This window comes from Dermochelys coriacea, chromosome 1 (genome assembly GCF_009764565.3).
Source record: "Dermochelys coriacea isolate rDerCor1 chromosome 1, rDerCor1.pri.v4, whole genome shotgun sequence".
Taxonomy (NCBI): Eukaryota; Metazoa; Chordata; order Testudines; family Dermochelyidae; genus Dermochelys; species Dermochelys coriacea.
In genome coordinates this window covers 344,963,731-344,990,352 of record NC_050068.2, presented here as the reverse complement: position 1 = coordinate 344,990,352, position 26,622 = coordinate 344,963,731, and positions in this window count along the sequence as shown.

The following is a 26,622-nucleotide window of genomic DNA, read 5'->3' as shown; positions in this document are numbered from 1 at the left end:
TTTGGCAGATTAAAGGCACGCTGGCAATGCCTTTATGGCAGATTAGACCTCCACAGTTAAGGAAACCCATTTCTGCAAAGCCATCCACTATTTCACGCACATTTCCCAGAGTCACAGTTCTTTGTAGCAGGATGAAATTAATTGCCCTGCTCAAGGGTGGAGTGTTGAGGCAGATCGTTTGGCTGCTGATTTTGAGCAGCCAGGTACCAGGGCTATCAGAGGGGTCCAGAGGAGGGCAATTTGAATCATAAGAACATGAGAACAGCTATACTGGGTCAGACCAAAGATCCATCTAGCCTAGTATTCAGTGGCCAATATCAGGTGCCCCAGAGGGAATGAAGAGAACAGATAACCATCAAGGGATCCATCCCCTGTCACCCATTCCCAGCTTCTGGCAAACAGAGGCTAGGGACACCATCGCTGCCCATCCTGGCTAATAGCCATTGATGGACCTATCCTCCATGAACTTATCTAGTTCTTTTTTGAACCCTGTTATAGTCTTGGCCTTCACAACATCCTCTGGCAAAGAATTCCACAGAGTTGATTGTGTGTTGGGTGAAGAAATCACGTCCTTTTGTCTGTTTTAAGCCTGCTGCCTATTCATTTCATTTGGTGACCCCTAGTTCTTGTGTTATGAGAAGGAGTAAATAACACTTCCTTATTGACTTTCTCCACACCAGCCATGATTTTATAGACCTCTCTCCTATCCCCCCCCTTAGTCGTCTCTTTTCCGAGCTGAAAAATCCCAGTCTTATTAATTGCTCCTCATACGGAAGCCATTCCATCCCCTCATCATTTTTGTTGCCCTTTTCTAAACCTTTTGCAATTCCAATATATCTTTTTTGAGACGGGGTGCCCACATCTGCATGCAGTATTCAAGATATGGGCGTACCATGGATTTATTGTTACCCAAAATTGGGCCAGCTAGTAAGCTTAGGGAGGACTAAGGATCCACCAGAGTTTGGCAGAAAGCAGCACGTTTATTATACTGATAGCTAAACTCGAAAGAATGGGCAGGGGGGTGGGGTGTCACACTCACACTTGCATACTCACACTCCCAGGACAGGCACAGCACTGGAGATGTCAGGATTCTTCAGGGTAAGTGTATGAAGGTCAGTCTTCCCGAGGCACGATGGAATGCAATGCGGTGAACCACTGGCCAGGTGGTCCGGGCGAAGGGCCTTCACGGGAGGTACAAGCTTGTGAGTGCACTCCTGAGCACATGGTCCCTTCCCCTTTTAAGGACCTGCTCCTCATGGCCTGCAGCTAGAGATGACTTGGCCGCGTCCGGTTGGTCACACTCCACCTTGGCCAGTGTCCATGCATTGGGTGTGTGAGTTCTGCCTAATTAAGAGTCCCAGACACCTTGTCTACCTGGAAGCTCTTCTGTTCTTCCGGCTGTTCAACCAGCCCATTCATCCCAAAATCATTCCAGGAGTGAGTGGGAGGGGGAAATCCACTTCACAGGTATTCAAAGAGGGAGAGGAGACAAAAGGGTAGGCGGCGGGCAGTGTAACAGACCTTTTGAGCATACAGGTTATACAGAGCATACAGATCACTGCTGCTCCTACAACATTTATATGGAGGCAGTATAATCTTTTCTGTCTTATTATCTATCCCTTTCTTAACAATGCCCAACCATTCTGTTCACTTTTTTGACTGTCGCTGCCCAATGAGTGGATGTTTTCAGAGAACTATCCACAGTGACTCCAAGATCTCTTTCTTGAGGGGTAACAGCTAATTTAAACCCCAACATTTTATATGTATAATGGGGATTATGTTTTCCAATGTGCATTACTTTGCATTTATCAACATTGCATTTCATCTGCCATTTTGTTGCCCAGTCACCCAGTTTTGAGAGATCCTTTTGTAGCTCTTCACAGTCTGGCTGGGACTTAACAGTCTTGAGTAGTTTTGAATCAGGGAGGCTTTGAGGCAACACTTTGAAAATGAGAACCAGTGATGTATATCTCTGTGATTGGTGCTTCAATGTTACATTACATGTACTTTTCCTAGGAAGCAGTCGTGACATTTGGGGCCTTATGGTCCAGTAAGCAACTGATTAAACTGCCTGTGTATGTATTGGCAGTGCCTGCTATCTCAATTTGTAGGAACCAAACAAAGATGAGTTACCGTTCAAAAAGTTTGCTTATATTGCACAAGAAACAACCCACACGCACACATAGACACCTGGTGGGAAAGGAGGTCCCAGAGAAGGGCAGACTTTCAGAGCTGTGTGTAGGTCCAGCTATTGTTTTGACAGTTGTCCGAGGGGGTGGAGTGAAGGGGAAACCAAGAAGTCCCGGAAAGTGGAAAGGACTGTATGGGCGGAGTTGGGGGGGGCCACAGAAAAGAGTTCTGAACTTGCTGCAGGGGAGGGGCGGGCATGCATCTGCTCAGTCTGCAGCATTATTAAGGACTTCAGCATCTGATTATGCTTCTCCATGACTTTAATCATCTGCTCAGTAGCGTCCTTAACAGATTTTCTTTTCTGTCCTGCCTTTCGGCTTCCCTCCACTTCATGCGTTCCCTTTTCTCTGCATTGGAGAAGTACAATACCTCCCGGAACATGTCTTCTTTGTTCCATCTTCAGTGCTTTCTTATCTGGCGGAGACACTCAGCCAGTGTGTGTGGGGGGGTGTTTCTTAAGGCCCTATGTGCCAAAGCAGAAGGCACAATGCACAGAAGCATGATTGTTAAGTTCATGCAGAGTAGTGAAACATTTCAGTGAAATACACCTCTGGTAACATAACAATCATTTTCTCTCTGACCCTTGGCAAGCACACATCTCGGTGAACACCCAAAGCATGGTGAGCGTGGGCTGGGAGGTGCTCTACATGGGGAAAGGAACACTATGAAGGGTTGCAGTGTAGCTGACTAGGGAAAAAATTGTAAAATTCTCCCACACTTTTCCACAGGGGGTCATTGTAGCAGACATCTCACTGCTGATGGTAAGCAGGGAAGCAAGGGTAAATCTATTCCATGCTTGTGGGTTCCACCCTGCTCCCTATTCTGTTGGCCTGTGTGCCGCTTTGGTCCCTGCACAAGTGATTGCTGTATGGTGCGGGAAAGTTTCCTACAATGGGGGAAGGAACAAAGCAGCTCTGCCAAGGAACCTTCGGCATAGGATGGCCGAGTACCTCCAGGAAACTTTCCTAGAGATTTCTCTGGAGGATTCCCGTGAGATCTTGGCATGCATCAACAGCGTGTTCCTCTGTACTGATTAGCTGCACAGGGAAATGTCCAGCTCACAGAAACACAGCCAGACATGTACATTTCTAAACCCTGAACCCACCTCCGCACTACACAAACCACAGCCACTTACTAGGCATCTCCTCTCCTGCTTGTTGCTCGCCGGAGAGCAACTGCTGAGACTGGCTAGACACCTCCAGGGTGGTGAACAGTTCCTGGCTGCCTGCCCCACCAAGCGACCCTGCTGGGAGCTGCAAATCCTCATCTAACTCCAACTCTTCATCAACGACTTCGTCCGCCAGGCTAGGTACTCTTTTCACTGCCCCCAGGCCTGCCGAAGTGTCCACGTGGCTCTTGGCAGTGGAGGTGGGGTCACCACCCAGGATAGCATCCAGCTCCTTATACAACCGGCAGGTCTTAGGTGCAGCACCGGAGCGATGGCTTGCCTCCCTCACCTTATGGTTCACTTACCTCAGCTCCTTTATCTTCACTCTGCACTGCAGAGTGTCCTGATCATAGCCCTTTTCACCCAAGCCTCGAGAAATCTGCCCGTAGGTAACAAAATTCTTACAGCTGAAGAGCAGCTAGGACTGCACAGCCTCCTCTCCCCATGTACTGAGCAGATCGAGCAGCTCCGCAGTGGTCCAAGTGGGAAAGCGTTTTCTGTGATAAGCCACCATGGTCACCCGGGAAGATGTAATGAGACCTCTCCACGCTGAGCCAACCGGAAATGGAATGTCAAAAATTCCCAGGGCTTCTAAGGGGGAGGGGTGGATGGTTGTTTGCCAGGCTGCAGGGCGGTGGAGTTCAAACTTCTGACCAGAGCAGTCAGGATGGGCATTGTGGGACACCTCCTGGAGGCCAATTAAAGTGATAAAATCAAGTTTGGTGTCTATACTAGCACTTTTTTGACAAAAAATTTGCACAAATAGTCTTATGTCTCTCTTCGGGATGGTTTTATTTTGTCACCAAAATAGGGCACTTTTGCCACCAAAAGTCGCATCGTAGTGTGTAAGCATTCACTGTTTTGTTGACAAAAGCTGCCTTTTGTCGGCAAAACTCTATAGTGTAGACAAGGCCTGAGTGGATCAAGAAATGGATGGGGCAGTGTGAGTTAACCAAACTAGAAGTAACTAGCTCTGAGACTGAAGATCAAATAGGGCAAACAGCCTGCTACCCTAAGAAATCCAAAACACATGTTTTCACCCCCAAATTATAAACTATATATTTGCTTGCCTTATCAATCAAATATACCAAGGATAATCTGCTTTGTCCCGTTAATATGTCTTTCACCCCAAATTGGAAGATGCACATTTGTCTCCTCTGTGAATGAGATAAACTCTCTCTATATATGTAGGAAATGTTTTGTGTTCTGTTGTAAGCCCAAATAATGTGAAATGCTTATATACAATCAAAGAATGCATGGGGCATATCCACCAAATTTAGAAGACTATAATGGATGTTGTTAGTTTTCTTGGTAAATGTTTGTTGCACTTCAGAAACAATAGGCATTGTATAGCACAAAAAGGAAAGTTGAAACATATGATCATCTAACCAGAGTATAACTTTGAACTATTTTAAAAAATTGCTGGAAAGTTGGGAAAATCCAGTAAATACAATCCTTGATATCAGAGTAGCAGCCGTGTTAGTCTGTATTCGCAAAAAGAAAAGGAGTACTTGTGGCACCTTAGAGACTAACAAATTTATTAGAGCATAAGCTTTCGTGAGCTACAGCTCACTTCATCGGATGCATTTGGTGGAAAAAACAGAGGAGAGATTTATATACACACACACAGAGAACATGAAACAATGGGTTTATCATACACACTGTAAGGAGAGTGATCACTTAAGATAAGCCATCACCAACAGCGGGGGGGGGGGGGGGGGGGAGGAGGAAAACCTTTCATGGTGACAAGCAGGTAGGCTAATTCCAGCAGTTAACAAGAATATCAGAGGAACAGTGGGGGGTGGGGTGGGAGGGAGAAATACCATGGGGAAATAGGTTTCAGAGTAGCAGCCGTGTTAGTCTGTATTCTCAAAAAGAAAAGGAGTACTTGTGGCACCTTAGAGACTAACAAATTTATTAGAGCATAAGCTTTCGTGAGCTACAGCTCACTTTCCACCAAATGCATCCGATGAAGTGAGCTGTAGCTCACGAAAGCTTATGCTCTAATAAATTTGTTAGTCTCTAAGGTGCCACAAGTACTCCTTTTCTTCATGGGGAAATAGTTTTACTTTGTGTAATGACTCATCCTTTCCCAGTCTCTATTCAAGCCTAAGTTAATTGTATCCAGTTTGCAAATTAATTCCAATTCAGCAGTCTCTCGTTGGAGTCTGTTTTTGAAGCTTTTTTGTTGAAGTATAGCCACTCTTAGGTCTGTGATCGAGTGACCAGAGAGATTGAAGTGTTCTCCAACTGGTTTTTGAATGTTATAATTCTTGATGTCTGATTTGTGTCCATTCATTCTTTTACGTAGAGACTGTCCGGTTTGGCCAATGTACATGGCAGAGGGGCATTGCTGGCACATGATGGCATATATCACATTGGTAGATGCGCAGGTGAACGAGCCTCTGATAGTGTGGCTGATGTGATTAGGCCCTATGATGGTATCCCCTGAATAGATATGTGGACAGAGTTGGCAACGGGCTTTGTTGCAAGGATAGGTTCCTGGGTCAGTGGTTCTGTTGTGTGGTGTGTGGTTGCTGGTGAGTATTTGCTTCAGATTGGGGGGCTGTCTGTAAGCAAGGACTGGTCTGTCTCCCAAGATCTGTGAGAGTGATGGGTCGTCCTTCCCCATGGTATTTCTCCCTCCCACCCCCACCCCCCACTGTTCCTCTGATATTCTTGTTAACTGCTGGAATTAGCCTACCTTGCTTGTCACCATGAAAGGTTTTCCTCCTTTCCCCCCCCCCCCCGCTGCTGGTGATGGCTTATCTTAAGTGATCACTCTCCTTACAGTGTGTATGATAAACCCATTGTTTCATGTTCTCTGTGTGTGTGTATATAAATCTCTCCTCTGCTTTTTCCACCAAATGCATCCGATGAAGTGAGCTGTAGCTCATGAAAGCTTATGCTCTAATAAATTTGTTAGTCTCTAAGGTGCCACAGGTACTCCTTTTCTTTTTGCGAATACAGACTAACACGGCTGCTACTCTGAAACCTGTCATCTGCGCATTCAGTAAGCAAATGCCCAGTAGAAATCAGAGGGTGGCCCCTTCCAACAGGCCCTGGAATCAGGATATATAAAACTGAGGTCACCACCATGTGGACAGACCCTAAAGTTGACTAAACACACAAAGGGGGTGCAGAATTGTGATGAACGCATGGACTAGCCTTGTGGAAAGGACTTTCCCCATATCCCAAGGTTAACAGGATCACAAGAAATGGTGAGATTTCATTTCAAAGACTGTATTTCTCCTTCTATTCTTTAATATAAATTACACTACTCTCTCTAATGAGACCTCAAGTAACCATATTTTAGATTTTAACTAGTGCTATATGCATGCATTCCTTTATCAGCCCAAGCAAATTGCTCTAAGAGATATTTGAACCATAACTTTAAGCAATTGCTTTTGATATTCTACACTTGTCCCTTTTGGATCAATCCATTCAAATAGCAGGGATCATGCTCTCAAAGTGCCTTAAAGACATGTGCATACTTACTCCTCGGAGAAATACTGGAAATGTGATAAATGTGTTAGCTACTAACAAACTAATGATCATCAGTAAATAAGACAACCGAGTGATGTGCATTATTCCTTGGTATAACTGCTGAGCCTCAGTCCCATTGCTTGCAAGACTGCATTGGTGTGTGCAGTACATACCTAGACCATTAGTAGTCTCTACATTTGAGTGGTGAGCTGTTGATACTGATGTGGGTGTGAGTGAATTAATAAATTGTTCCTGGGTTAAGAATAACCAAGTGTCCTGATTTGAGAAATACTGTACAAGTCAAAAGTTGACATGAAAAATGCCTCACATTAAATTAGAAAGCTGATGCTCCCTGGACTCAGTGAAACGGAGTTATCCTATTAGATTCCATTCTCACATTGGCCATAACACTCATCAAATTGGCAAATCTAAAGCTTTAGCTTTTAGCTTTAAAATCTAACTGGCACCTACAGTATTTGTGAAACAGAGGATCAGACTGCAGTAAGGGCTCATGAGTGACTCAGGGGAAGCTGCTCTTTTCCACCCAGCAGATCAGCTCTTCTAGTTGCCAGAGCTGAATAAGCTGTTGGGAATGGGGATTGGGGTGTTCCATTGGAGTGTTCCAGATTCAGACTTCTTTTGTCTCTCTCCTGTTAATTAATTAAATATGGGAGGGGTGGGAGACCCCACCAACAATCACCCTTAGCCCCCTAAGGCTTGGCTCAGTGGAAAGGATGCTGGGTTGTAGCCAAAGCCTTTCTGCTTCAGCCTTTCCCATGAGTTGTAAAGCCAACCACGTCAAACTCTTTGGCATGGTTCTGACTCCAGGTCATTCTAGAATGTGATGAGACCAGCATGAAGCCCAAGACAAGAGAGATCCAGGAGACTTGCACCCCATTCCCTCCATCCTGCCAAATTTCTATCCTTTATATGCATCCCAGGCCAAGCTATCTTGTAGCCAGAGAGGACGAAAAGCAGCTATGGAACCAGCAAACGTGATCCAAATGGGTCTCACGAGGCCTTCCTTGATATGGCAGGCATTGATTGGTGGCTTCAGTCAGCCAGTGACAATGCCTGAGGCCTTTCATCAATTACCACTAGCACTATACCTCTCTCCGTGATCCCACATCTAAAGGGTCAAATCCTGAGCCCATTTAAGTCAACAGAAAACTCCTATGGGCTTCAATGTGACCTGGGTGTCATGCAAAGTCAGTAACATGGCTAGGCCACTCTCAGTTTTGGCAGGTGGAGAGGGAGCAGAGGAGAGAAGGCACTGTCAAGTGTAACAGCAAATTGTGCAAAAATTATAGGCTGGAATAAGCCACTAAAGTGTGTGAGAACTTGCAGCTCCAGCTAGGCTGCAGCCATAAAATGGCACTGATGGACTGGCCAGGAAAATGCACTAGAGGCCGAACCGGAGATGCCAACCACTGATGAAATATTAATAGAAATCAGAAATGGCAAAAAGTCTGCCAGCAGCTATACCTGTCCCCCACTGCTGCCAATGAGGTTTGGGTTGCTCACTACAGCCTGTTTCTCCATTGCACTACAGGAGTGTCTCTGCTTTCCTGTCTACATTAAAGATGCTCTTCCTCCCAGCTCTGACCTGCCCTTGCTCTCCTGCTTTCCCATCTCCACCCTGCACTGCCTATCTCAGATCTGAACCACAACATTATAGTTGCCCCCATCCCTACTCCCACTTGAAAAAGCTGCTTTGGGTCTGTCATAAATATAGAGAGAAGGCTAGCATAAAATCCCTTCTTGGCAGCTGTACTGAATCGTCTTACCTGTAAGGGGTTAAGTAGGTCAAATAACCTAGTTGGCACCTGACCAGAAGGACCAATAAGGAAAGAAGATAATTTCAAATCTTGGGGGGGAAGGTTTTGTTTGTACTCTCTCTTTGTGTTCCCTCTCCGGATGGAGAGAAAAGCCAAGCAGGTACAACATCTCCTGAAAATATACTTGGAATCTTCCATCTAAAATCACATAAATTGTAAGTAAGGCAAGGAAATGCGTTACATTATCTTCTGGTTTAGCTTGTGAATTTTCCTATGCTACAGAGGTAGTTTTATTCCTGTTTTTGTAACTTTGAAGCTGAGCCAGAGGGGAATCCTCTGTGTTTTAAATCTTTTTATTATCCCTGTAAAGTTACCTTCCATCCTGATTTTGTAGATGTGATTCTTTTATTTTTTCTTTATAAATAAAGTTCGTCTTTTAAGAACCTGATTGATTTTCAGTGTTCTGAAGACAAAGGGTCTGGTCTGTGCTCACATTGATAACCAATTGGGTAGTATATTATTCTCAAGCCTCCTCAGGAAAGAGGGTGAAGGAGTTTGGGGGGATATCTCGGGGGATAGGGATTCCAAGTGACCCTTCCCTGAATTTTTGTGTAAATCACTTGGTGGTGGTAGCAATACTGTCCAAGGACAAGGAAAGAAGTTTGTGCCTTGGGAAAGTTTTTAACCTAAACTGGTAGAATATAAGCTTAGGGGGTCTTTCATGCAGGTCCCCACATCTCTACCCCAGAGTTCAGAGTGTGGAGGGGAACCCTGATGTCTTTTCCCAAGCAGTGAATACCAGAGTCCTCCTCACGTAAACCCCACTCCCCAAAGAGATGCTGCATCCTTTATCTCTTGCACTGTGGGTGGGAGAATGAGACTGTTTTGAAGGGAGTGGGAGGAGGAACCTATCTGGCACACTTCATAGCCAATGCTGCATCCTGCAGCTGCAGGCAGACTGAGAAGCAGCTCCGTGCCATTTCTTTTTCACAGGAGGAAAGCGCCTCATTCTGCAGTTGCTCTGAGTCACCCAATCACCTGCTTGGTCAGATAAAGATAGTCCCAAGCCAAAACCTCAGATTCAAACACCCACAAACATTGGGATTAGGTCTGGATCCAAATGAATCTCACCCCTTCCACTTCTCCCTAACAGGACAAACCCAGCCCCATACCCACCACAACAGAGCTTTTGGGGAGGCTGGCTCCTGATCCCTAACTTTGTAGTTCAGGCCCCTCCCAAGTGATAAATAATAAATGTCATCCCTATGTTACAGATGGGGAAACTGAGGCCTGGTTCATCTCTATCTAGTTTCTATCTACCTAGGATTTTTTTGTAGCACACAGCACTGTAAGGGCTAGATTCTGATCTAATTTGCATTGGTGTAAATCTGGAACAATGCCATAGACATCAAGGTTGTTCCTCTGGATTTACACAGTCTAAATGAGAGCAGGATCGGGGCTTTACCAAGGCCACACAAAGTGGCAAACTAGGAGCCCTGTGCTCTAATCATGAGATAGCACTGCCTCCCTTTTATGCAGGATACAAAGCAATTTCAAATGTACTTTAGATAAGAACAGACCCATCTGTATCATTGTGACATTGCATTGTGATACGATGACATGCCCAATCCACCTGTCTTCTTGTGCTCTGCAGGAGAGAATGCCTAAAGACGTTCCCTGCTCTCTCCAATGGCCACAGGATAATTAACCCTGTCATTTGCAGTTATATATAAAGCCTTTTGTTCCACCAGCCCTTCTACACTAAGCTCTGGTACGGAACATTTCCACTTTCCAGCCAGCTCACGCCAGACTCTTCCTATCTGCCATGAAACAGGGTAATAAATTGCCCTCTCCTAAACTACTTCTCTGCATTGCTGCTGCTCCGGCACCTCCTGAAAAAGTTACTGTTAGAGGAGCTGGAGATGATGCTGAACTTCAATTAGGCCCTGCTGCCAAATTAGTTGTGCAAGGTGACGTTTTCCAATCATGCAACATTAGCATCCTCCCTAATTATGAAATTGTAAAGCTAACTTCTGGTTCATCGTAAATTACACCAGCTCTCTCGCTACCTAAAGCACGCGCGTGCGCGCGCGCGCACACACACACACAGAGTGCATTGTGTTAAGGGTTATTTTGCTGTTGCTTGGAATTGTATTTCACATTTGCTGGAGCTGAAGTCACTGCTGTGTCCCTGAAAGGTCACACACATCTCAGAGAGAGTGAATACTAAGGAGAGTAGGTAGGAATACCAGATAGTAGAGGGAGAATCTGTCAGAGAGAGGTTGTGATATTATGGTGAGGAGGGCTGAATAAGAACCAGGATAGAATAGAAGATAAGGATAGTGCAGTGAGAGAAGGAACTCGAAAGTACCAGGTAGTATAGAGTTAGTATCAGAGTTAGTATTAGAAAGTACCAGACCATCCAGAGACTCTCAGAAAGTACCAGACGGTACAGACAGGATCAGAGAATACCGGGTGGTACAAGGAAAATAACCAAAGTTGAAGAAAAAGGATCAGACTTTTGTACAGACATAAGAATGTAAAGGAAGGTGACATCTTAGGCCCATTCACCATGCTTGAAAATGTCACTTTCCTTTTAGCTTTGGTGTGCAAAGTTATAGCTCGTTGTAAACCAAGGAAGAATCATGTCTGAGCCCCATGTAATAATATCTCTGTGATTCCTGTTCTTGATTCCACAGGCATTGTTGTTAGATCTGCTGACTGCAGTACCTGATATGAGTTTGTGACCATGGGTGCATCCCATTCAATTGATCCACTGCCACAAGTCTGCTCCTAATCAGTAAAAATGGAAGTCACTGGCAATAATGGACTTGGTGCTGCCTGTCTAGTGTACATTATTAAATATCATTAGCGGTAGCACCCACTATGTGCCAGGTGCTTTCCTAACACTTCTGAAGGGTGGTCCCTGCTCTGAGGAGCTTGCAGTCTAAGGGCTGACAAGCAGGCTGAGGTGAGGGGAAGGGGACCAACACCAGGGAATGTAGACAATAAGACAAACAGCATTTTTGGTGGGGCAGTGCCTTTAAGAGGCACTTGAATATGGAGAGGATAGGAGCCCTGCGGATGAGCTCAGGAAGGTCATACATACATAGGAGGCCATGTGGAAAAAAGCATGGAGGTAATTGGGAGATGCTGATAGACAGGAGGAGGATGAAGCTGGAAACAGACACTCCCAGGTTTTAGATTTGATTTATTCTGAAAATATTCAGACACATTCTGTGCCACGAAAGAACATCAAACTATTTTATAGGAACGATGAATGGGGTGTCAGGCTTTTCCTCCAGGAACCCTCTAAATTAAATAAAACAGCTAGTGTCATTCCAAACGTGTGCCCTGTGTCTGTACATGTACTAATGGGCTTGACTGGCAAATCACCTGTTTCCAATGACTCTGCAAGGCAACGGATACACTTGCCACCTGCTGTTCCCATTATATCCAGATAATTCAGCATTTCTTTGCAATCTCTCATGATATGTACAAATAAAAAACTTGAATGGTAATAAGGCAAGCACCGGAGCTTTTTCCCCAGATAGCAAGTAAGATGTTTCCTCTGCCTGTTCTTTTTCCTTGCTCTGAAATAATCTGATTTTATCTGCCACGGTCCTGTTTCGCCAAATTCAATTGCAGCAACAAGCCGACAAGCGTTCTGAATAATGAGTTTGTTTTAGGGGGCAAAAGGTTCTGCTTGCTCATCCCAGCTTTGGAAAGAGCTGAGTGTTGTGTTAGCTCTGCCAAAAAGGACCCTGAGCTGCAAACACAGTAGGAAGGATCGATGCTTTAAATGCATTAACACTAGTGAATTGCAAATGAAATTAGCAACTGCTGAGCATCACTGATTCCACGGCAAGCCCGGGATCAGCTGGTTCATTTCGCTTCAGGATCAATGCCACAACTGATGGCTACTGCAGTTGCTGCCTTCACAGAATACACAGGGCATGACTTCCAGTCTTCAACTTTAATTCTTCAGGGCATTGAATACCAATTCGTCTGAGTAAACAAGCATAGCTCAGGAGTATAACTCTTCTAGTTAGTCAAGGCTAACACTGTATAAAGCCATTAGAGATGGGACCTAGCCAGACCCTTGGTTCAAACTTTGAAAAAGTTGGATCTGAACTTTCCATCTAGCTCATTTACCTATAATGAGTCAAACCAAAATCCCAGATGCATCCACTACCCAAATTCAGGGGAAACTGGGACCTTAACTATGTGGCTTCTGCCCAAGAGCAATATAGATATAGCAGAGTAGCCAACCCTTGCAATACTGGTGGCTGGTTCACAATATCAGATGTTTGTTTTTAAAAAAAGATTCTTATGATCTCTTGCAATAATCTTGTGAACGGTTGCCCTAATTCAAAATGACCACCATCTCCTACTGTTTTCAATGAGAGTGAAGCCAGGTTGACCTCAGTGAACATGGCAGCCCCTGCGCACTAGGTATGACTGTAGGGGGACAGAGCGGGAGGCTGACAACAGAGATGGAGGACAGAGGAATTCACTACAAGCTTAAGAAATCACACATGTTTTGGTGGCGGGAAATCTACTCAAGGCTCAAAAATCAGATGGCAGACCATAAAACAATCCAGTTAATGGATTTGTATGTCATGATTTTTGAAGGAGTATGACTCAGCACTTTGGAACCTTTGTGGTCCAAGCTGCGGACATAGGCCCAGATCCACAAAGGTATGTAGACACCTAAATCCCAGGTTTAGGCTCCACAAAACACCCACTCACCTGCTGCCTAACCCTGTACGTGCCTAAGCTCACTTGGCACATAAATTGTGCTATACAAGTTCCCCAGATGTTTCTGTCTCTGAGGATATGAACTGCTGTCTCCTAGATGTCTGGATGCCTACCTCCTGCCTAAGCCCGAGAACAATCCACAAACTGGGGGGGAAGTAAGCAGAGAAACCCCTGTCTCACCCATGGAACCTGATCCAGCAGGAGTGCTCAGAGGCTGCCTACCCAATCAGGCCCCATTCAGACTCTGGCTAGAAGAGGAACACACTTTATAACTTTTAGGCTAGTGATTAGAGCATTTTCCTGGGCGGTAGGAGATCTAGGTTCAATTCTTCCCTCTGCCTGAGTGGGAGAAAGGATTTGAATGGGATACTCACAGCTTTAATGAGCCTATGCTAACCACTGAGCTATGGAATAGTCTGATGTACGGCTCCTTTAGTCTCTCCTGTTGAAGCTGTCCCAATGTGTATAACTAATTAAAGAGTCATTGGAGCATGGGGACTGTATCTTGGGTCTCCTCCCTCCCAGCTGGGTACCCTAACCCCTAGGCTTCAGAGTTATTTTCTTTGTCTGAGGCTCACTTTTTGGCTCAGTGCCTCTGTAGGTATTTATCCAACGTGGAACTGCTTCACCAGGAGACATTGAGGGAGCCCCACCATCAGATGGTTAGGTCACTCTCATCAGAAATGGAGGCAGAACCTTGTTCAAATCCCTCCTCCCCATCAGACAGAGGAAGGAATTGTACCTAGATCATCCACACCCCAGGTAAGTGCTCTAACCATTAGGCTAAATGTTATCTTAGCTTCAAGCACAATGGAAGTCCCACTGATGTCAAGTGAGACAATTCTTGTTTCAGATTACGCATATGCATACGAAACTGCAAGCTCAGGGCCTAAATCATTAAAATAAAATGGTATAAGTGTCTTATGCATATTAAAAATGACCAAAACTTAAGAATCAAAGGGAAGCTGCTGTCCTGGCAATCTGATGATAGGAATATAGGAACTGCCATACGGGATCAGACCACTGAGCCATCTAGTTCAGTACCCTCTCCATGACAGTGGCCAGAACCAGCTACTTCAGAGGAAGTTGCAATACGCCCTAGGAAGGCAGTTAAGGAATAACCTGGCTATCAATTCACTTTAGCTCAGACTGGTTGCCCCCGATAAGAGCAGGGGAAGTGCTGCATAAAAGGTCTTCTGAGTGTATGAGAAATGAGGATCGTGTCATTTGCATGTAGGGTTGCCAACATTGGTTGGATGAATTCCTAGAGGTTTCATCACATGACATTATCTTTAATTAATGATTAATCTTTAATTCCTGGAGACTCCTGGACAATCCGGGAGGGTTGGCAACCCTATTTGCATGTGGTCTAGGGATTTAAACATGGATTTCTCAGTATGTCATTTATTAAGGCCTGCCTTGACAAAAGAAGCCACTGATTTTGATGACAGCAGCACACAGTGTATTCAGAGCATATCCAAATCTTCCCCAATATCAACCTGATGATGTATTTCAAGAGGGATCATTTGACAGGTTAACGTTGAACATAAGAATATAAAAACAGCCACACTAGGTCGGACCAAAGGTCCATCTAGCCCAATTTCCTGTCTTACGACAGTGGCCAACGCCAGATGCTTCGGAAGGAATTAACACAACAGGAAATCATCATTTTGCACAACATAAGCAGTTCCATCATTCAGACATCCTGGGGTAACATTAATGCCAAACAAAACCTTTTACCCAGTGTGACTGGCAGGGCCGGCTCCAGGCATCAGTGTTCCAAGCAGGTGCTTGGGGCAGCGTTAGAACGGGGTGGCAGTGTTTCCGCAGCTGCGGCAATTCGAGGGCCGCTTCTCTGTTCCCCTGGCCACAGCAGCAAATCATTGGCAGCTTCTCCCTTTTGCCATCCTGGCGGCAGTTTTTTTCACTGCTTGGGGCGGCGAAAACTGTAGAGCCGGCCCTGGTGACTGGCCTTATACTTCAGCAACATTGACCTAGTAATGCGTGCAATGTTATTATGGGCCATCTTTCTGCTTAGAAATATTGTTGATTCCCTTGCGAAATTACCAGGCGGAAGGGTTACAGGTCACCACTTACAATCATTAACAGAATCTGAGGTGGGGTGGGGAAGGCATTCAGGAGGGCCTGATTCTGATCCCATTTACACTAGTATAAATCAGAGTAACTCTAACTCAGTGAAGGGATGCCTCTGGAAACCGGTGTGAGTGGTGACCAGAATTGGGCCCTGGATACCCTCTGGGATGGATCTTGCAGATTTTATGGGACAAAGCAATTGGAGGTGGATCGGTGGGTTCTCCATCAATTGTATAGATAGCTTTGGCCTGTTATTACAGCAAGCATGAGACAGCTGCTAGACTCCCTGTGAGCTGGATGTGTTGGGTAATTCGGGTGGGGGGGATGTTTTAAATACAGATTTTTCACCTCCAATTCACAGGTTCAACTCCAGCCCAGTTTGGCAGGGATCGAACACTGTTACCATCCAATGACTGTTCAGTGGCCTATATGAGATGCATGCTAGCGAAGGTACTTAAATGGCACTGTAGTATCAGAGCACTTCAGAATCTTTAATGGATTTATCCACACACACAGCCTGTGAGGTAAAACAGTGCTATTATCCCCCTTGTACTGATGGGAACTGAGGCACAGAGAGGCTAAGTGACTTGCCCAAGGAGTCTTACCCAGGAAGTCTATGGTGGAGCAGGGAAGTGAACCTCTGTCCCCAACTAAGTTCCTTCTAAGCTGCATGGCCGCGCGTCCGCCCAGCACTCTGTCAAGTGCCGCACACTTCAGGTGCCTCTCCTGCTCTCTGCCTTGGAGCCCCTGGCCAGCAGCTCCTGGGAGCCTCCTGCTTGCTGTGCAGAGCAGCGGGGAAGGGGGGCGCTGATGTCAGGGTGTCCTCCTCCCCTCCCCCATCCTGGCTCAGGAGTGGGACAGGGGATGGAGCTTGCTGGCAGCTGCTGCTGTGTCTGAACAAGCAGGCTTCAGAGTGGTGAGTGCTGATCTACTTAAAGGGGCAGCATGTGTGTCTCTCTCTCACACACACACACACACACACTGTGTGTCTCACACTCACACTATGTGTGTGTGTCTATCTTTCTCACACACACACACACACTGTCTCTCTCCCTCATACTCATACTGTGTGTCTCTCACACACACACACACAGTTTGTCTCTTACACACACACAGTGTGTGTCTCTCTCTAACACCCACACACACTGTGTGTGTCTCTCTCTCTCACACACACACACACTGTGTCTCTGTCTCTCTCACACACACTGTCTCTGTCTCACATACACACACACACACATGCAGTGTCTTTCACACTCACCTCCCAACACATACTTGTATTATTGCTGTTGTTGTTACTTCCTGCAAAGCACATATATTCTCTGTACTTTTATTCTTTCAAAGTGCTGTTACTTTTTTGACTGGGCTATGCATTTCATAATTTTTATTTCTCTCTTACACTTAAATTTAATTCTTTGAGTAGTGAGTTCTAAAATGCCTAACCTGTTCTGGCTGGAGCAATTATCCCCATGGTAACTTTTAAAAAATATATATATTATATACAGGTTTTTTGTTTCCACTGGTAGTGCATATCCGCACATTATCTCGATATTGGTGCACATAACAAAATTCATTCCACACATGGATGGAAAAAGTTAGAGGGAACATTGGTCCCCAACCCCCAACTTTGTGCATCTCAATCAATTTTTCTAACATATAAGTGTTCCCACGCTTACTGCTGGTAATGCAAGCATAAAGGCCACTGGCTGAGTGGGCAATGGACCCTAAATGGCCCTTTCACCCTGCAGGAGGTCCCAGCAGCTCTGGGTTGATGCTCCTGTCCTGTGGGTAAAGAGAAGAGCTCAGGTCCAGCACCATAACTGAAGTAAGCTGGCTTCCTGCCAATAAAGTCACTCAGACACCCCCCACATTAGAGACCTACACTGAAGTCAATGGAGTTACACCAATTTACACCAGCTGTGGCTCTGGCCATCTGTCTTCAGTGCTGTCATCCCAGCACTATCTTAACAAAGAACCTTCACCTGAGCAGATGGTGAGGAGATCTATAATGAACAGCTGCCGTGTGCTACCGACACCTTTCTTATCTCAGAACTAGTCCCTCTCTGCTGCCCCCTTCACACCATAACCATCATTGTTAGCCTATAGTTCTGCTAGTCCCCACAATGGAGGAAAGATATGGCTAACTGAGAGGAAAATATTTTTGGAATGCAATATGAAATGGAGGGAAAGTCTGGGATGTGGAATGAGACTGAGGGCGAAGGAGAGCAATGTATTCAGACTAGAAAAGGGAAGGCTCAGGAGGGATATGGTCCCAACCTATAAAAACCTTCAAGGTAATAATATAAGCCAAGGAAGGGAATTAGTCTGAGAAGGCAGCAGGGCAAGGAGAAATGGCCAGTGGCTAAGGAAGGAAAAGTCCAGGCTACACTAAAGTATTTGCAGAACTGGGTGATGAAATAGACCGTCAGGAGAGGCATGTGAGACACATGTGGTGGACATACAGGAATGGCTGAGATATCAGTGAGAATGATGTAGCCCAGTCATATATAAGGAGGGCAGGAGGTAACTGGGCTTTTCTGGCCCTGCTGACTATGAATATCCCTTAGGAATCTAACACTGACAGCTAATAACAGAGATGGCCTAGCTAGAAACAACAGTAAAAAACCACTGTCAGAGGCCAAAGCCCTCTGGTCTTTACTTAGATTTTACTCAGTCCTTACTGTGACAAAGTTCCTATTGATTTCAGTGGGAGTTTGCTTGACTAAGGACTGAGTCAAAAATTAGGAAAGACTCTCAAGATTTGGCCCTGACCTCTGGGAATAATGTAATGTGCATCTCTTTTCAAACGAATAAAAAGTCCTTATGTTCAGACAATGAGCATGGTCCTACGCTGGTGTAAATGGGGGATACGCCTTTGAAATCATTGGGCCCATTTACACTAGTGGAGGATTTGGCCTGATGTTTTTATTTGTAAAGAGAAGCTGTGCTATGCAATGTAAAAACTGGCACCATCTTGGCCATCGTATCTGCTCCCCATGTGTGTCTTTGTCTCCCCATCCATAAAATGGGTATACTAATACTCACCTTCCTTTGTAAAGTACTTTGAGATCTGTGGATGGAAAGTGCTATAGCAAAATATTATTAATTATTATTGTTACTCAGAGCTAGTGCTCTTAAAATAAGATTTTAGCCCTTTTTACTCCTGTCACACTATCTGGAGTGGCTCATGACCAAAACTGCCAGCCTCAGGGCAGACTGTCAAAGGAGGGCAGACCCCCCCAAACTGGTTCTAGAATTAGAATTCACCAACCCAGTAACAAATTGGAACTCTTAGTTCCCTGTAATAGTCTTACCATGGAATCACAGACAGTCCCCTTAGGCACTTCTATCTTGCCACCCAGGCAAGCTAGACTTGGTAATAAATGGACACACACGAAAAATCACAAAATATGCAAGTTGCTTCCGGTCCCAAGAGACGAGTCACTTACCCCAGATCAATTTGCACCTTAGATCTTACACCAAAGACTATACCTGTAGCCAATCCTGTAATAAACTAACTAAAGGTTTATTAACTAGGGAAAAATAAGAGAGTTATTTACAGGTTAAAGCAAGCAAGCATATATATACAAACGAGTTTCAGTCTGTGATTCAAAATGTGACAGATATGTAGCAATCTGTCTTCACTGAATGTCTTTTTAGGGCTTAACCCAGGTTGACCCTGGGGATCTCTGCTTTTTGTTTCTTAGCTCCAGCCCTTGTGAGAGTCCAAACAGCAAAGAGATGAAAAATCTTCATGTTATCTATTTTTATTTCCCTCTTCCAGCATTCAAAGCGATGGGATGAGGCCTTCTGCACATACTTCTCCATGGGTGGATGGGGCACTCAACAAAGCTTTTGTCCTGTGATGGCCCACTTAATTTTTGGTTTCAGAGTAGCAGCCATGTTAGTCTGTATTCGCAAAAAGAAAAGGAGTACTTGTGGCACCTTAGAAATTTGTTAGTCTCTAAGGTGCCACAAGTACTCCTTTTCTTTTCACTTAATTTTTGATAGTCCTCCTGGATGGGTGGGGTTTGCCAATTTTTCCGTCTCAGTTCACAAGCTCAGAGTAGGCATTTTTACAGTTATAAAACAAACTTTTATTTTACCTTGTAGCATGGAATACAGACATTACAAGTGAGATTAACTTATGCAGCAATTTACAAGCATTTCATAGAGTCTAAACACTAAATACATTTTTATAAGACTAATACCTCTTTTGACCAAAACTAAGATACAGGTGCGCCGGTTTGGTTTCCAACTATGAGGTTGATGGTTCTTAGTTAACACCCACCGCCTTGGCCAGAGCTGGCACGTGGTTTACCAACATCACAACTCCCATTAACCATGCAGAGTCAAAGCAGGTAAGGCCATGATATGCTGTCCTATTCTAAAACTACACCCTCCATCATGGTACTTAAGTGCTTCATCGAAAGTTGCTTACTAAGTTCTAGTCAGTTACCACAGTGCAAATCAATGCAAGCCAAGAAGGTCACAGTGCTGTAACTGAGGCCTTGTCTAGACCAACAGTTAGTGACATGGCTAGACCAACAGGTAATGAGATGTAAAGTTACAGCACACTAGCGTGATGTGCACTAACTGGCCGTCTGGACACTGCTACTGCACACTAAAAGTTCCTTAGTGTGCTTTAATCTCCTCCCATTTCAAAGCAGAGTAGATAAAAACACAGAGGGAACTTTCAGTGTGTGACTGCGGGGTCCAAATGAACAGTTAGTGTAGCTGTAGCTGTAGCTTTCCACCCCAGCTTGCTGCACCCGACCATTTGGATCTGGTGTTGATCTGTGAAAAGGAGGGAGGTAGGAGTAGGGATTAAGTGGATAAGGAGGGATAGAATTGTGGCTTCTTTGCCTCTAGGGTTAGCAGACAGGCAGAACTCTTAGAAATATAAAGGTACCATACACAGAAAGCTGAGTTTTGTAGCTATGTTCACCATAGAACTGAACCTCAAATCTGTTCTTATTTCTTATCCCTTTCACTGAGCTCTGCACTTTCTGATTGGGACCAGGGCTAGAGGTAGAGATGCTGAAACATTATATGAGAGGCTGATCTCTTGAGGTTTCTAGCCCAGTTTTGCAGACTCAGGAGGTCTGGACAACAGTATATGTGAGATTCAGCTAATTAGCTACTAATTAGCTACTATCCAGACTAAACCTTTGACCCTTTGGAAGTTCCCCCATCATTGTCCCTATTACCTCGGTACAGGATTTATTTTTCCTGAGGCCTACTATAAATTAAGATCACACAAGGATTTTGCCCCTAACTGGGCCAGAATTAAAAGCCATTTCTGGAGGCTATTCAGATTGGATTCACAAGGCCCACTCTGCAGAGGCCAGAATTCATTTCTTCAGAGCTCATGTACTTTTTCTTTTCCCAGCAACTCATATGAAATCCAACCCTGAACTCTCCTTTGAAAAACTAGCCTTCAAATTTCACTGGGAGAAACCATTTGTTTTCACTGATCTGTTTACATGGTGATGAGAATTTTTGAGACCATGGGGAACGGCATGCTTTGCCCTGAAGCAGCTACGATGCACTGTACATTTGAAGGGATTGACAGCTTAATGGCACAGCCCTCCCACTCTCTGAAATACTAAATGCCTGCTCACTCCAGAGCCTGTCTCCCCTGTAGCTCCCACAAAACAAGAGAAGATTTATAAGGCTGGGGCCATCAGAGAAGTGCCTTTGATTTTAGCTGGGGTGGAAGGTTACCTTGTTATTCATTTCTCTAGAGGTAGGGGGAGAAGAACCAGGTGGATTTATTTGGGAAAATCTTGGGGTTGGGGTAGAATCATAGCAGTGTGGGTGAAGCTAAATAGAGTATCATAATGTATTCATGCAAACCACAGAGCCAAATTCTGCTCTCAGCTAAATCAGCATTAACGGGACTCATTGGTGTTCCAAAAGATTTACACTGCTGTGAGTGAGAGCAAATTTGACCTATAAACTGGAGGGAGCAGGGGGATCCATTTCGGGGCTGGGACGTTACTGATCCAGAGAACAGACAGGTTTAGAGAGCTATGAGGATTGTCCCCTACCCTGTAAAAATAAATCCTCCCAGGACAATAGGAAAGGTCCGAATGAATGTGGTTGGTATTTCCAGCTCTGTATATGGCATTTAGGTTTAAAGAGGAAGTGTTTCTGTGCTGGGGTTTCTTTACCACACCTATAATACTGCAGTGATACAGGGGGAAAAAGGAGAGAGAAATTCTGCTACCAGCCACTGGCATTTTAATATTGAAAGGTTGTGAAATCTAATAAGAGCTACAAGGAAGGTAGATGTATTTTTTTTCTTATGCTACGGTGAAATTGGGATTCAGTAAGTAAATGTGACAGACTATGCAATTTCCCATAGATTTCGTGCAGCAGGGCGCTTCCTGCTTAATAACCTTAAACCGTTATTTTTTCCCTTACCCCAATGAAGATCTCTTGCCTCCATCTTATCAGAATAATACTTCATAGTGAACAAAGTGCAGGGTGCCACTTTAGCTGATCTTATCACCGCCTTATGGTACAAAGCAGACGAGCTTAAATAATTTCTCTCTTTTTTTTTTATTAATGATATCTTCCTGCTCATTTGTTCAAGAAATAGGACTCAAGTGTGTGTGTATGTCAGAGAGAGAGAGCGAGAGAGAGGGCTGATTCTCAAATAGATTAAGACCCTTTTATGCTGCTCTGACTGTGTAAAGGGACCTTTAAAATGGGCATAAATGGCCCCCTGAGAATATCTTCTGTGCAGAAGGATTCTCTGGTTGGATGATGTAAGGGTTCTGCACTGATCCTGATGCCAGCTCCTGGTAGGATATAAGGGGTGGATTCGGGATGCAGCCAGAGCACTATATACTACACATACTCTTTGCTTCCTGAATTTTGGGGCTGCCCTGAACCCCTGACTTACACTGATAGCAGGGAAGGCGTCTTCATGGCCCCAGAAGAGATGGAGTGCAATGGTTGCTAAAAGCCATTTTTGCACCATCTCGACCCATCTCTGCCCCAAGGGCAGGATCAGAGGATCTGAGAATTAAGCCCATTGCTTCCAGGTTTTAAACCCTCAGTAATACAATGTGAATAGAGACCCCCTAAGAAAGCACCAGGAAGATCCCTTGCGGCTTTTTGTTGCTACAGCCCATTTGGTTTTGTCTTGTCACTTTCAAGCTGAAGATATGAATGTTTTGTTTGCACAGAGGATTACTCTGCCTTGCCTCTGGAAATCTGGGTCCTGGTTAAGAAACCAGTGGAAAGAGTTAATACTGGTTTTTAAACCGTTCTCTTGCAGCTCATTTAAGGAGGGGGGAGTCACAAAACTAATTGGCTAATATACAAAACAAAAAAGAAGCCCACCTGAATTCAAGTATTAACAACCCTTTCTCTTAAACATTGGGACAAATTCAGATCTGGCACTGAAGACAATGCAGTTTCACATGCTTGGGCTAAGCATGAATTTGATCCAAGGGCTCGAGTGCCTAAGTTTAATGGTCCATCCATTTCAATGGGATTTTATAGTTAGCGCAACTTGATACTAAGATAACAGCATCTGCCATGGGCTGCAGTGCAAACCCGGTCTGTGTGAGTCTGATCTCCGATGTTGATTTGAGTAAGGTATGGGATGGATCCTGGACCGCTGCAAATCAGCCAAGCTTTGTTGGAGTTAATGAAGCTCAGATGATTTGTACCTGCTGAGGGTCCAGGTAATTAAGTGCATTCATGTAACACTAAACCAGTGATTTAAATTATTTATCCAAATCCTTGAGGGTGGGTGGAAAGGTGGACAAAGGTCCTGATCCCACAGATGAAGATAAAGAGGGTTGTTACAGGTTTCAGAGTAGCAGTCGTGTTAATCGGTATTCGCAAAAAAGAAAAGGAGGACTTGTGGCACCTTAGAGACTAACAAATTTATTTGAGCATAAGCTTTCATGAGCTACAGCTCACTTCATCGGATGCATTCGGTGGAAAATACAGGGTTGTGTGGCAGAACCCCAGACAAGCTGATTCTGACTGACATCAAGATTGAGGTGCATGTGGAATAGTAGGACAATGGTGCATTGGTAGGGGTGGGATGAGGTCTAATCCTGGAACAGCTGTGGATGCTTCAGGTTAGGATTCAAGTGCATGGGCAGATCTGGGATGGGGGGGTGGGGGGGGGGCAGAGGCAAGCTGTTTTTGAACGGTGATTTTTTTCCTATTATTTTTACTGTACGGATGATAAAAAGGCTGAAGGGTGTTGGTCTTTCTAGTTCCAAATCTTTATGCCCAAGTACACCAAAACCAGAGTCACAAACCAGATCAGGACGTTAAAGTTAAATAAGGGGAAATAAACTAGGAAAGAAAAGAAGTGGAGCTAGGAATGAATAGCTATGAGGCTAGAGAGAGACTCTTTGTGTGAAGCCTGACTGATCAGACCATGTTCCTAGCTAGGGCTCAGTGTGGGCCTCAAGTTGGAAGCAGAATCCCTGGGACGTTCATGCCGGGCAGTATTTTTTCTTTCTATAAAGTAGTTGCCATTGTCCTTTTCTTTCCCCTTTATCTGACTGCGAGTGAATTTAGTTCTGCCTCTGAGGGTGAGGGACTGAGAACATTTACTAGACCCGGGCAAAGAGAGAGCTGGGATTGTACATGCTTCCCCCCACCTCACCTGTTTTGCCCAAGCATCTCAATCTTGGCTAGCATTATCCTCTACTGTTCCAGTTCTGGGGTCACACAAATCTATGTGCTCCAATCCTGGCCTGTATTACCCTGGCAATCCCCCCAAGTCTGCTAATGCACCGTAGTCCTGTCCTACATTGCCCCTCATCTTCCTGTCCAGGGCTCTCACAGCTCAGCCAGTACCACTCAGTTCTGATCTTCAGGTCTCTGTTAAACGAAGTGCCCAGGATGCCAAACTGTGAGGTATTTAAGGCACCCAAGGGCCGAGGGTGAGACAAGACTGATTTTCAGTGTTATGACCCAGCTGAGGATTTGCACTTGGTTCTGAAGGTGGCATTAGAAAAGCTTAGAGCAGCTGCCACTAGGGTTTCACACCAGCTGGGTTCTAAGGATATCACATTTCTGCCCTTACAGAACAGTGCTTATGTCATGTGATCTCTCAGCTGGGGTGGCAACATGAAGTGGGAGAGCTCTTCTACGGTGAGGTGCACTACCTGTCTACTTGGCCACCGCTGTGGGGAGTGACGGTTACAGACGGAGTGTGGATTGGGCTTCCACTGCAGTGGAGTCTCCCTTCCCTGCTACGTTGTTCAAAATTATTGCAATCTTTGAGGAGGCAGGAATTCACCCAGTAATTGCTCCAATGCACAGATCTATCCCAGTACCTTTAGCAGGATGGACTGAACCCCAGTGTCACTGAGAAGAGCAGTCAGTCAATGGGAGTATAACATAAATCCAGGGTGCCTAAAAGGAACTCTACCTCCATCAGTCACAGACAGTCCTGATCACCCCTCCAGTCTCAGCCCCTTAGATCTGGATAAGGCACCTCCTTCCCGTTGGGCAGTGGCCAATTCTTATGTGTAGTGCAAGCACATAGGGATTCTGCACTCAGGTGCCTCCCTGGGCCTGTTCCCCAGCCCCACTCTCTTAGTGGAGAGCTGGCAGTAGGAAGTAGGGGTGAGGTTTCCTACCAGCTCTAGTCGGTAGCCATCCGAGGCTCTTGGGTGGTAAAGAGATCTGCTTCTCCTCTCTGACCATCCTGGATCATTCAGAGCTCCAAGGGCACAGCCAGCTTTCCCACACTGCTGCTGATGTGTGGAGTGGGGGCTCCTCAAGTGCTCCATGGAGGTCATCAAAGTGTAGTGTTTTGTCAAGGCACCACAATGACATGGTAAAAGGTCATAAGTGTCTCACTAACATAAATGCCATACCACCCTGTTACCATTACATTCCATCAGGGCCTCGCAGGTTTAAACTATCTGTGGGTACATCTGCACCGCAGCTGGAAGGTGTAAATCCTAGTGCTGATAGATGTACACACACTAGATTTGAAATAAGAACGTAGTCACGATGGCACAGGCAGCAGTATGGGCTAGCCACCTGAGTACAATTCCATCCAAGATCCTTGATATTGATTTGGATGGCTAGCCAAGCCATTGACCTGGCACTATTTTTCTTGCACTTGCTCAATCATAGCTAGTGTATGTACATCTACCTGAGCTGGGAATTACAGCTCCCAGCTGCAGTGTAGATTGCCCTGTGTGTTGAGATCCAGAGCATGTCAGCCCTCTCCCATCTCTGTACAATCTGCCAGCTTGGTTGGTATATATATATATATATATAATGTGCAAGCACATTGGTCTATAGAAGATATGGGAACATTCAGTCAATGGTTAAGAGTTTTTGGACATGCATCCTCTAAGAGGGATGAACTAGCAGGGACTCCTGAACCAGAAATTGGACTATTGTTCCAGTGGTAGTATTACATCTTAACAAACACAGTTGTGTTTTCCAGCCTTTAGCCTTCTTCTTTGTGCTACAGAAAATGTAACACAACATACCCCAGGTAGTCTTTTCTGAGTATGAGTCCATTATCAATTATGCAGGAGGAAGAATGATAAGGAAGTGCAGTCCCCCCAGAATCGTAGAGAGTAGAATGTTTCTACGCTCCCCCTATCATCTCCGTCTCTGAGGTTATCGCAGATTAGAAGGTGAAAAAAACGCACTCATGATTACATGTTTTCTGAGCTCATACAGTCTTCCCGCACTGATAGGGCACAGCTTAACGCATGGAGGCATTCAGTGGCAGAGGCCAGGAAAGAATTAAGTGAGCATGAAGAACGGAGGCAGGACGCAATGCTGAGGCTAATGGGGGAGCAAACGGACATGATGAAGCGTCTGTTGGGGGAGCAAATGGACATGATGAAGTGTCTGTTGGAGCTGCAGGAAAGTCAACAAGAGCACAGACCCTTGCTGCATCCACTGTATAACCGCCTACCCTCCTCCCCATGTTCCATAGCTTCCTCACCCAGACGCCCAAGAACGCGGGGGAGGGGGGGACCCTCTGGGCACCCAGCCATTCCACTCCAGAGAGTGGCCAAGCAAGAGAAGGCTGTCATTCAAACAGTTTGATTTTTAGTGTGGCTACAATAAGCAATCTGGCCTTTTCCTTCCCTACTCCTCCACCCCACCCGGGCTACCTTGTCCGTT